Source organism: Oncorhynchus masou, chromosome 6, assembly GCF_036934945.1.
Source record: "Oncorhynchus masou masou isolate Uvic2021 chromosome 6, UVic_Omas_1.1, whole genome shotgun sequence".
Classification (NCBI taxonomy): domain Eukaryota; kingdom Metazoa; phylum Chordata; class Actinopteri; order Salmoniformes; family Salmonidae; genus Oncorhynchus; species Oncorhynchus masou.
In genome coordinates this window covers 76,435,589-76,448,835 of record NC_088217.1, presented here as the reverse complement: position 1 = coordinate 76,448,835, position 13,247 = coordinate 76,435,589, and positions in this window count along the sequence as shown.

The window sequence follows — 13,247 nt, the reverse complement described above, 5'->3', positions numbered from 1 at the left end:
TTTTTTATTAAAATAAAATGCTCTACCTCATATCAAATGGTTGACCATTCATAATACAGGTGTTTTGACTAATTCAAAGTCAATATGTTTTAGATATCACAACTAGCATCCAGGTTTACTTAGGTTATTTGTTTTGATCTCAGCCTACCACTAATGTCAATGTTTACCAGTCAAACGTTTGGACACACCTCCTCATTCAAGGTTTTTTTCTCTTTTTTTCTACATTGTAGAATAATAGTGAAGACATCAAAACTATGAAATAACACATACAGTGGGGCAAAAAAGTATTTAGTCACAGCATTCTGCAGCGATCCGCCATCCCATCTGGTTTGCACTTAGTGGATCTCTCATTTGTTTTCAACAGGACAATGACCCAACACACCTCCAGGCTGTGTAAGGGCTATTTGAACAAGAATGAGAGTGATGAGTGCTGCATCAGATGACCTGGTCTCCACAATCACCCGACCTCAACCCAATTGAGATGGTTTGGGATGAGTTTGACCGCAGAGTGAAGGAAAAGCAGCCAACAAGTGCTCAGCATATGTAGGAACTCCATCAAGACTGTTGGAAAAGCATTCCAGGTGAAGCTGGTTGAGAGATCGCCAAAAGTGTACAAAGCTGACATCAAGGCAACGGGTGGCAACTTTGAAGAATCTCAAATATATAATATATTTTGATTTGTTAATTATAGATAAAACGTATCGGTGCTCATTGGCCATTGGACATAAACATTAAGTTGGATATCGCAAACTCAACAATGAGTGGTTTGGAAGGAATCAGTGGCTAACAGCAAACATTGCAATGCAATCATTAGCCTGCTCTTCACTGGAGTGGCTGTGTAGTCCCAAGCTTTTCCTAGTTTAAAATCATAAACATTCAACATTGGCCATGCTGTCAATGAAGCATTATTTGTGCCGCGCTCAAAACAACTGCTAACTCGGAACTGCAAAATCTGACATTAGTAAGTTCAAGACATCTGGAAACTCGGGAAAAATGAGCTACGACTGGGAAAATACGTTTTGAACTTTCATCCAGCTCAGAATTGTACATTCGGAACTCAGGCCTCATTCTAGAGCTACGACCTGAAGATCACTGACGTCACTGACGTCATCATGATTCAAGCTTTTTGTTGTTGTTGTGCTCCCAGTTCTCTTGAAAGCACCATGAATCCAGAGGATGCCAGACTTTGATAGCAAAGTTTGATGACAAAAATTTCCCACGATGGACAGCCGCGCCACCTTCCTGTTCAAGTGAGCACAGCACAACAAGGTGAGTCCAAAAAATGTATTGTATGCTGCTACATAAATGACGTAATATGGCAGAGAGATATATATATATATTGTAGCTAAGAAAGTAAGCTGTTAGCAGACCATGTGCCTCACCAAATGAATGAACTATTCCACTACCAGACAAGGCTTTGCTGATAGCCAGGTGCAGCAGTGGTACTGATGTTGGGACTCTGCTGTTGGGACAGCTTTATGTAGGCTCTAACAGTATGTGGGCATCATCTTTCACCGTTATAGTGCAATTAATGTATTGTTTTGTGTTGTTGTCATGTCTTGTTATGTCTGTTCCTGTCCTTTCTCTTCACTCTGTCTCTCTCTGCTGGTCTTTTTAGGTTACCTTCTCTGTCTCTCATTCTTCAGCTGTTCTACATCCTCCCTAACTAGCTCATTCACTCTTTCTCACCTGTTCTCTCTTCCCCCTCTGATTAGGTCTCTATTTCTCTCTCTGTTCCTGCTACTTTCAGTGTCTGATTCTCGTTTGTGTTTTTCATGCCAGAAGCAAGCTGTCGTCTCGTTTGCTTCCACCTTGTCCTATCCTGTCGGAGTCTGCCTGGCAGGTGCATCCTGCATTATACTAACGTTCTTTTGTTCCATTGACAACGTTGGAAGAGGATTTATGCCATTCCTGTTTTTTCATTAAAGAACTCTGTTTTCTGTTAAAACCGCTTTTGGGTCTTCACTCAAGTACATAACAGAAGAATCAGACCAAGAATGGACCCAGCGGCTCCGGACCCTTTTCACTCCGCCGTCGAGATCCAGGGAGCGATGCTAGGCAGACACGAGGAGGAATTGTCTGCTGCTCGACATGCCGTTGAGACCCTGGCCGTCCAAGTCTCCGACCTCACAAGACGGGTTCACCAACTCCACCTCGATCCACCGCCCACTTCCAGGGTTTCCGAGTCTCCGGAGCCCAGGATCAACAACCCGCCCTGTTACTCTGGGGAGCCCACTGAGTGCCGCTCATTCCTCACTCAGTGTGATGTGGTGTTCTCTCTCCAGCCCAACACTTACTCCAGGAGCGCAGCCCGCATCGCCTACGTCATTTCTCTCCTTACCGGACGGGCGCGTGAGTGGGGCACGGCAATCTGGGAGGCGAGGGCTGAGTGTATTAACCAGTACCAGGACTTTAAGGAGGAGATGATACGGGTTTTTGACCGTTCTGTTTTTGGGGAGGAGGCTTCCAGGGCCCTGTCTTCCCTATGTCAGGGGAATCGATCCATAACGGATTATTCTATTGAGTTTCGCACTCTCGCTGCCTCTAGTGACTGGAACGAGCCGGCTTTGCTCGCTCGTTTTCTTGAGGGTCTCCTCGTCGAGGTTAAGGATGAGATCCTCTCCCGGGAGGTTCCTTCCAGTCTGGACTCCATAATAGCTCTCGCTATTCGCATAGAGCGACGGTTTGATCTTCGTCGCCGAGCTCGTGGAAAGGAGCTCGCGTTCTCCGTTGCTCCCCTGTCCACATCACTGCCACCTGCCGCATCACTGCCACCCTCCTCCGCCGGCTCGGATGCTGAGCCTATGCAGCTGGGGGTATCCGCATCTCGGCCAAGGAGAAGGAACGGAGAATCACCAATCGCCTCTGTCTCTACTGCGGCTCCGCTGGTCATTTTGTCACCTCATGTCCAGTAAAAGCCAGAGCTCATCAGTAAGGGGAGGGCTACTGGTGAGCGCAACTACTCAGGCCTCTCCTTCTGGATCACGCACTACCTTTCCGGTCCATCTCCGCTGGCCCGGTTCATCTGCTTCCTGCAGTGCCTTGATAGACTCTGGGGCGGAGGGCTGTTTTATGGACGAGACCTGGGCTCGGGAACATGACATTCCTCTCAGACAGTTAGGGAGCCCACGGCCTTGTTCGCTTTAGATGGTAGTTCTCTCCCCAAGATTCAGCGTGAGACGCTGCCTTTAACCCTCACTGTCTCTGGTAATCATAGCGAAACCATTTCTTTTTTAATTTTTCGTTCACCTTTTACACCTGTTGTTTTGGGTCATCCCTGGCTAGTGCGCCATAACCCTTCTATTAATTGGTCTAGTAATACTATCCTATCCTGGAATGTTTCTTGTCATGTGACCTGTTTAATGTCTGCTATCCCTCCTGTTTCCTCTGTCTCTTCTTCACAGGAGGAGCCTGGCGATTTGACAGGGGTGCCGGAGGAGTATCACGATCTGCGCACGGTGTTCAGTCGTTCCAAGGCCACTTCTCTCCCTCCACACCGGTCGTATGACTGTAGTATTGATCTCCTTCCGGGAACTACTCCCCCGGGGTAGATTATACTCTCTGTCGGCTCCCGAACGTAAGGCTCTCGAGGATTATTTGTCGGTTTTGCTCGACGCCGGTACCATAGTCTCCTCCTCCTCTCCCGCCGGAGCGGGGGTTTTTTTTGTTCAGAAGAAGGACGGGTCCCTGCGCCCATGCGTGGATTATCGAGGGCTGAATGACATAACAGTTAAGAATCGTTATCCGCTTCCTCTTATGTCTTCAGCCTTCGAGATCCTGCAGGGAGCCAGGTTTTTCACCAAATTGGACCTTCGTAACGCCTACCATCTCGTGCGCATCAGGGAGGGGGACGAGTGGAAGACGGCGTTTAACACTCCGTTAGGGCACTTTGAATACCGGGTTCTTCCTTTCGGCCTCGTTAACGCTCCAGCTGTCTTTCAGGCACTAGTTAACGACGTCCTGAGAGACATGCTGAACATTTTTGTTTTCGTTTACATGGACGATATCCTGATTTTTTCACCGTCTCTCTCGATTCATGTTCAGCACGTGCGACGCGTCCTCCAGCGCCTTTTGGAGAACTGTCTTTATGTGAAGGCTGAGAAGTGCACTTTTCATGCCGCCTCTGTCCCTTTTCTCGGTTCCGTTATTTCTGCTGAGGGCATTAAGATGGATCCCGCTAAGGTCCAGGCTGTCATTGATTGGCCCGTTCCTAAGTCACGCGTCGAGCTGCAGCGCTTTCTGGGCTTCGCTAATTTCTATCATCGTTTCATCCGTAATTTCGGTCAGGTGGCAGCTCCCCTCACAGCCCTTACTTCTGTTAAGACGTGCTTTAAGTGGTCCGTTTCCGCCCAGGGAGCTTTTGATCTTCTTAAGAATCGTTTTACATCCGCACCTATTCTTGTTACACCTGACATCTCTAGTCAGTTTGTTGTTGAGGTTGACGCGTCAGAGGTGGGCGTGGGAGCCATTCTTTCTCAGCGCTCTCTCTCTGACGGCAAGGTCCATCCTTGCGCGTTTTTCTCTCATCGCTTATCGCCGTCAGAACGTAACTATGATGTTGGTAATCGCGAACTGCTCGCCATCCGCTTAGCCCTAGGCGAATGGCGACAGTGGTTGGAGGGGGCGACCGTTCCTTTGTCGTTTGGACTGACCATAGGAACCTTGAGTACATCCGTTCAGCCAAATGACTTAATGCGCGTCAGGCTCGTTGGGCTCTGTTTTTCGCTCGTTTCGAGTTTGTTATTTCTTATCGTCCGGGCTCAAAAAACACCAAGCCTGATGCTTTATCTCGTCTCTTCAGTTCTTCTGAGGTCTCCACCGACCCCGAGGGGATTCTCCCTGAGGGGCGTGTTGTCGGGTTGACTGTCTGGGGAATTGAGAGGCAGGTAAAGCAAGCACTCGCTCACACTCCGTCGCCGCGAGCTTGTCCTAGGAACCTTCTGTTCGTTCCCGTTCCTACTCGTCTGGCCGTTCTTCAGTGGGCCCACTCTGCCAAGTTAGCCGGCCACCCCGGCGTTCGGGGTACGCTCGCTTCCATTCGCCAGCGTTTCTGGTGGCCCACTCGGGAACGTGACGCGCGTCGATTTGTCGCCGCTTGTTCGGTCTGCGCGCAGACTAAATCTGGGAACTCTCCTCCTGCCGGCCGTCTCAGACCGCTTCCCATTCCCTCTCGACCGTGGTCTCACATCGCTTTAGATTTTATCACCGGACTGCCTTCATCAGCGGGGAAGACAGTTATTCTTACGGTTGTCGATAGATTCTCTAAGGCGGCTCATTTCATTCCTCTCGCTAAGCTCCCTTCTGCTAAGGAGACGGCTCAGATCATTATCGAGAATGTTTTCCGAATTCATGGCCTTCCGTCTGACGTCGTTTCCGACAGAGGTCCGCAGTTCACGTCTCAATTTTGGAGGGAGTTTTGCCGTTTGATTGGGGCTTCCGTCAGTCTCTCGTCCGGCTTTCATCCCCAGTCTAACGGTCAAGCCGAACGGGCCAATCAGACTGTTGGTCGCATTTTACGCAGTCTTTCTTTTCGTAACCCTGCGTCTTGGTCAGAACAGCTCCCCTGGGCAGAGTACGCCCACAACTCGCTTCCCTCGTCTGCTACCGGTCTATCTCCTTTTCAGAGTAGCCTCGGGTACCAGCCTCCGCTGTTCTCATCTCAGCTCGCCGAGTCCTGCGTCCCCTCCGCTCAGGCTTTTGTCCAGCGTTGCGAGCGCACCTGGAAGGGGGTCAGGTCGGCACTTTGCCGTAATAGGGCGCAGACTGTGAGGGCCGCTAATAAGCGTAGGACCAAGAGTCCTAGATATTGTTGCGGTCAGAGAGTATGGCTCTCCACTCAGAACCTTCCCCTTAAGACAGCTTCTCGCAAGTTGGCCCCGCGGTTCATTGGTCCGTTCCGTATTTCTCAGGTCATTAATCCTGTCGCAGTGCGACTTCTTCTCCCGCTATCTTCGTCGCGTTCACCCGGTCTTCCATGTCTCCTGTGTTAAGCCCGTTCTTCGCGCCCCCGCTCGTCCCTCCCCCCCCCCCATCCTTGTCGAGGGCGCACCCATCTACAGGGTTCGTAAGATTTTGGACATGCGCCCTCGGGGCCGTGGTCATCAGTACCTAGTGGATTGGGAGGGGTACGGTCCTGAGGAGAGGAGTTGGGTTCCCTCTCGGGACGTGCTGGACCGTTCGCTGATCGATGATTTCCTCCGTTGCCGCCAGGTTTCCTCCTCGAGTGCGCCAGGAGGCGCTCGGTGAGTGGGGGGGGGGTACTGTCATGTCTTGTTATGTCTGTTCCTGTCCTTTCTCTTCACTCTGTCTCTCTCTGCTGGTCTTTTTAGGTTACCTTCTCTGTCTCTCATTCTTCAGCTGTTCTACATCTCCCCTAACTAGCTCATTCACTCTTTCTCACCTGTTCTCTCTTCCCCCTCTGATTAGGTCTCTATTTCTCTCTCTGTTCCTGCTACTTTCAGTGTCTGATTCTCGTTTGTGTTTTTCATGCCAGAAGCAAGCTGTCGTCTCGTTTGCTTCCACCTTGTCCTATCCTGTCGGAGTCTGCCTGGCAGGTGCATCCTGCATTATACTAACGTTCTTTTTGTTCCATTGACAACGTTGGAAGAGGATTTATGCCATTCCTGTTTTTTCATTAAAGAACTCTGTTTTCTGTTAAAACCGCTTTTGGGTCTTCACTCAAGTACATAACAGTTGTATTGTGTAGTGGTTTTGTTGGCATGCATCAAACATTTTTTTATTTTATTTGCCCCTCCAAGATATACAAACTAAAATCATCACTTATCATATTCCCTTTATCATATTCCCTTCGATCATATTCACTCTATCATATTCCCTCTATCATAATCCCTCTATCATTTTCCTCTCGATCATATTCTGGGAATTATATTCCCTCTATCATATTTCCTCTATCATATTCCCTTCCATCATATTCCTCTCTATCATATTCCTTCTATCATATTCCCCTCTATCATTTTCCTTATATATCATATTACCCTCTATCATATTCCGCTCTATCATATTCCCTCTATCATATTCCCTTCCATCATATTCCTCTCTATCATTTTCCTTATATATCATATTACCCTCTATCATATTTCGCTCTGTCATATTTCTTCTGTCATATTCCCCTCAATATTTGCTGTGACTGTCAGCGTTGTGTCCATAGCATGGAGGCGCTACCAGGAGACAGGCCAGTACATCAGGAGACGTGGAGGAGGCCGTAGGAGGGCAACAACCCAGCAGCAGGACCGCTACCTCCACCTTTGTGCAAGGAGGAGCAGGAGGAGCACTGCCAGAGCCCTGCATAACGAGGGTGGGTCAGTCATGGTGTGGGGTGGCATGTCTTTGGGGGGCCGCACAGCCCTCCATGTGCTCGCCAGAGGTAGCCTGACTGCCATTAGGTACCGAGATGAGATCCTCAGACCCCTTGTGAGACCATATGCTGGTGCGGTTGGCCCTGGGTTCCTCCTAATGCAAGACAATGCTAGACCTCATGTGGCTGGAGTGTGTCAGCAGTTCCTGCTAGAGGAAGGCATTGATGCTATGGACTGGCCCGCCCGTTCCACAGACCTGAATCCTATTGAGCACATCTGGGACATCATGTCTCGCTCCATCCACCAACGCCACGTTGCACCACAGACTGTCCAGGAGTTGGCGGATGCTTTAGTCCAGGTCTGGGAGGAGATCCCTCAGGAGACCATCCGCCACCTCATCAGGAGCATGCCCAGGTGTTGTAGGGAGGTCATACAGGCACGTGGAGGCCACACACACTACTGAGACTCATTTTGACTTGTTTTAAGGACATTACATCAAAGTTGGATCAGCCTGTAGTGTGGTTTTCCACTTTAATTTTGAGTGTGACTCCAAATCCAGACCTCCATGGGTTGATAAATTTGATTTCCATTGGTGGCTAGGAAAAACTCCCTCGAAAGGCCAAAACCTAGGAAGAAACCTAGAGAAGAACCAGGCTATGTGGGGTGGCCAGTACTCTTCTGGCTGTGCCAGGTGGAGATTATAACAGAACATGGCCAAGATGTTCAAATGTTCATAAATGACCAGCATGGTCCAATAATAATTAGGCAGAACAGTTGAAACTGGAGCAGCAGCACGGCCAGGTGGACTGGAACAGCAAGGAGTCATCATGTCAGGTAGTCCTGAGGCATGGTCCTTGGGCTCTGGTCCTCAGAGAAGCGAAAGAAAGAGAGAAAGAGAGAAATAGGGAGAGCACACTTAAATTCACACATGACACCGAATAGGACAGTAGAAGTACTCCAGATATAACAAACTGACCCTAGCCTCCGACACATAAACTACTGCAGTATAAATACTGGAGGCTGAGACAGGAGGGGTCAGGAGACACTGTGGCCCCATCCGAGGACACCCCCGGACAGGGCCAAACAGGAAGGACATAACCCCACCCACTTTGCCAAAGAACAGCGCCCACACCACTAGAGGGATATCTTCCAGCTTACCATCCTGAGAAAAGGCCGAGTATAGCCCACAAAGATCTGAAAACAATAGTGGTCCTAAAACGGAACCTTGAGGAACACCGAAATTTACAGTTGATTTGTCAGAGGACAAACCATTCACAGAGACAAACTGATATCTTTCCGACAGATAAGATCTAAACTAGGCCAGAACTTGTCAGTGTAGACCAATTTGGGTTTCCAATCTCTCCAAAAGAATTTGGTGATCGATGGTATCAAAAGCAGCACAAAGGTCTAGGAGCACGAAGACAGATGCAGAGCCTCGGTCTGATGCCATTAAAAGGTCATTTACCACCTTCACAAGTGCAGTCTCAGTGCTATGATGGGGTCTAAAACCAGACTGAAGCATTTCGTATACATTGTTTGTCTTCAGGATGTCAGTGAGTTGCTTCGCAACAGCCTTTTCTAAAGTTTTTGAGAGGAATGGAAGATTCAATATAGTTTTTTATATTTTCTGGGTCAAGGTTTGGCTTTTTCAAGAGAGGCTTTATTACTGCCACTTTTAGTGAGTTTGGTACACATCCGGTGGATAGAGAGCCGTTATTACGTTCAACATAGGAAGCAGCTCTTTCATTAGTTTAGTTGGAATAGGGTCCAGTATGCAGCTTGAAGGTTTTAGAGGCCATGATTATTTTCATCATTGTGTCAAGAGATATAGTACTAAAACACTTGAGCATCTCTCTTGATCCCAGGTCCTGTCAGAGTTGTGCAGACTCAGGACAACTGAGCTTTGAAGGAATACGCAGATTTAAAGAGTCCGTAATTTGATTTCTAATAATCATGATCTTTTCCTCAAAGAAGTCCAGGAATGTATCACTGCTGAAGTGAAAGCCATCCTCTCTTGGGGAATGCTGCTTTTTAGTTAGCTTTGCGACAGTATCAAAAAGGAATGTCGGATTGTTCTTATTTTCCTCAATTAAGTTAGAAAAATAGGATGATCGAGCAGCAGTAAGGGCTCTTCGGTACTGCACGGTACTGTCTTTCCAAGCTAGTCGGAAGACTTCCAGTTTGGTGTGGCGCCATTTCCGTTCCAATTTTCCGGAAGCTTGCTTCAGAGCTCGGGTATTTTCTGTGTACCAGGGAGCTAGTTTCTTATGAGAAATGTTTTTAGTTTTTAGGGGTGCAACTGCATCTAGGGTATTGCGCAAGGTTAAATTGAGTTCCTCAGTTAGGTGGTTAACTGATTTTTGTCCTCTGGCGTCCTTGGGTAGACAGAGGGAATCTGGAAGGACATCAAGGAATCTTTGTGTTGTCTGTGAATTTATAGCACGACTTTTGATGTTCCTTGGTTGGGGTCTGAGCAGATTATTTGTTGCAATTGCAAACGTAATAAAATGGTGGTCCGATAGTCCAGGATTATGAGGAAAAACATTAAGATCCACAACATTTATTCCATGGGACAAAACTAGGTCCAGAGTATGACTGTGACAGTGAGTGGGTCCAGAGACATGTTGGACAAAACCCATATACTCTATAGTATCCCTCTCTATCATGTTCATCTCTATCATAATTTAAGGACCGACGCCGGCGAAGAGAAGCAGGTACGTGGAGTCAAATATTTAATTGTGAACAGACATAGAACAAGACAGGAACAGCTTCAGCACACTGGTAAACAAGGACAGATGACTTTCAATGCAGAAATAGGGAACACAGAGGGGAACCCAACAGATACAGAAGTGTGGAAGGTAATGACAGAGGTGATTGAGTCCAGGTGAGAACAATAATCGCTGACCCGCAAGATGGGGGAAGGCAGGTGTGCGTAATGATGATGACAGAAGCGATCAATGCTGTGGAGCTTGGCGCACTCGACAGACAGGGGGGAAGATAGAGGGAATATGTGTCACTCCTGCTACCTATCATTTCAATCTCTATCATATTCCTAAAATATCATATTACCCTCTATCATATTTATTATATATCATATTACCCTCTATCATATTTATTATATATCATATTCCCCTGTATCAGATTTATTATATATCATATTTATTATATATCATATATCATATTACCATCTATCATGTTTATTATTCTCACACCCTGACCATAGTTTGCTTTATATGTTTCTATGTTTTGTTTGGTCAGGGTGTGATCTGAGTGGGCATTCAATGTTGGATGTCTTGTTTGCCGATTTCTATGTCTGGCCTGATATGGTTCTCAATCAGAGGCAGGTGTTAGTCATTGTCTCTGATTGGGAACCATATTTAGGTAGCCTGTTTGGTGTTGGGTTTTGTGGGTGATTGTTCCTGTCTCTGTGTTTGCACCAGATAGGGCTGTTTTAGGTTCACGTTTCTTGTTTTGTTAGTCTGTTCATGTGTAGAGTCTTTATTAAAGAACCATGAATAGAAACCACGCTGCGTTTTGGTCCGCCTCTCCTTCAAGTCAAGAAAACCGCTGCCAGAATCACCCACCACAACAGGACCAAGCGGCGTGGTAACGGGCAGCAGGAGGAGCAGCGAAATAAAGACTTCTGGACTTGGGAAGAAATCCTCGATGGGAGAGGACCCTGGGCAAAACCAGGGGAGTGTCGCCGCCCCAAGGTGCAGCAGGAGAAGCGGCAGCAGGAGCAGCGCGAAGAAGGAATGGATATGGGAGGACAAATTGGACGGAAAAGGACCCTGGGCACAGCCTGGAGAATATCGCCGCCCCAAAGAAGAGCTGGAGGCGGAGAAGGCAGAGAGGCGCTGGTATGAGGAGGCAGCACTGCGGTGTGGATGGAAGCCCGAGAGTCAGTCCCAAAAATGTCTTGGAGGGGGCACACAGAAAGTGTGGCGAAGCCAGGTAGGAGACCTGCGCCAACTTCCTGTGCTTACCGGGGGGCGAGAGAGACCGGGCAGGCACCCTGTTATGCGGTGGAGCCCACGGTGTCCCCAGTGCGGGTGCATAGCCCAGTGAGGTACATACCAGCTCCGCGTATCGGCCGGGCTAGAGTGAGCTTCGAGCCAAGTGCCATGAAGCCGGCTCTGCGCATCTGGTCCCCAGTGCGTCTCCTTGGGCCGGCTTACATGGCACCAGCCTTGCGCACGGTGTCCCCAGTCCGCCTGCATAGCCCAGTGCGGGCTATTCCACCTCGCCGCACTGGCAGGGCGACCGGGAGCATTCAACCGGGAAAGGTTGGGCAGGCTCGGTGTTCAAGAGCTCCAGTACGCCTGCACGGTCCGGTCTATCCGGTACCACCAGCGTTGCCGGAGCTTCCCGTCTGCCCAGCGCCATCTCAGCTACCCGTCTGCCCAGCACCATCTGAGCTACCCGTCTGCCCAGCGCCGCCTGAGCCACCCGTCTACCCAGCGCCATCTGAGCTACCCGTCTGCCCAGCGCCGCCTGAGCCACCCGTCTACCCAGCGCCATCTGAGCTACCCGTCTGCCCAGCGCCGCCTGAGCCACCCGTCTACCCAGCGCCATCTGAGCTACCCGTCTGCCCAGCGCCGCCTGAGCCACCCGTCTACCCAGCGTCATCTGAGCTACTCGTCTACCCAGCGCCGCCAGTGCCGCCAGTCTGCAAGGAGCCGCCAGTCTGTAAGGAGCCGCCAGTGCCGCCAGTCTGCAAGGAGCCGCCAGTGCCGCCAGTCTGCTAGGAGCCGCCAGTGCCGCCAGTCTGCAAGGAGCCGCCAGTGCCGCCAGTCTGCAAGGAGCCGCCAGTACCGCCAGTCTGCAAGGAGCCGCCAGTGCCGCCAGTCTGCAAGGAGCCGCCAGTGCCGCCAGTCTGCAAGGAGCCGCCAGTGCCGCCAGTCTGCAAGGAGCCGCCAGTGCCGCCAGTCTGCAAGGAGCCGCCAGTGCCGCCAGTCAGCCAGGAGCCGCCAGTGCCGCCAGTCAGCCAGGAGCCGCCAGTGCCGCCAGTCAGCCAGGAGCCGCCAGTCAGCCAGGTGCCGCCAGTCAGCCAGGGGCCGCCAGTGCCGCCAGTCAGCCCAGAGGCGCCAGAGCCCCTCAGCCCAGAGGCGCCAGAGCCCCTCAGCCCAGAGGCACCAGAGCCCCTCAGCCCAGAGGCACCGTCTGTTCGTGTGTATAGTCTTTATTAAAGAACCATGAATAGAAACCACGCTGCGTTTTGGTCCGCCTCTCCTTCAAGTCAAGAAAACCGTTACAATTATATATCATATTCCTCTCTATCATATTCCGCTCGGTAATATTCCCCTCTATCATATTCCATTCAATTATATTCCCCTCTATAATATTCCCCTCCATTGTTTTCCCCTCTATCATATTCCCCTTTATCATATTCCCTCTATCGTATGACTCTATATCATATTCCCCTCTAAATACATTCCACCAGATCATATTCCTCTGTCATATACCTCTCTATTGTAGTCCTCTGTCATAATCCTCTATTTCATATTCCCTCTATCATATTCCTCTATTTCATACTCCCTTAGTCATATTCCCCTCTATGGCTGCGTTGAGTGATGTATTGTTGTCCCTACCTTCTTGTGTTTTTTGCTGTTTTCTGTGCCTTACAATGTTTGTGCCCTGTTTTGTTCTGCTAACATGTTGTGTTGCATCCATGTTGTGTTGTCATGTGTTGCTGCCGTGGTATGTTGTCGTGTTGGGTCTATCATTATGTAGTGTTGTGTTGTCACTCTTGTTGTGATGTGTGTTTTGTCCTATATTTATATTTTTAATCCAAGCCCCCATCCCCGCAGAAGGCCTTTTACCTTTTGGTAGGCCGTCATTGGAAATCAAAATTCGTTCTTAACTGACTTGCCGAGTTAAATAAATGTTCAATTAAATAAAATTAATAAAATATCATATTCCTCTCTATCA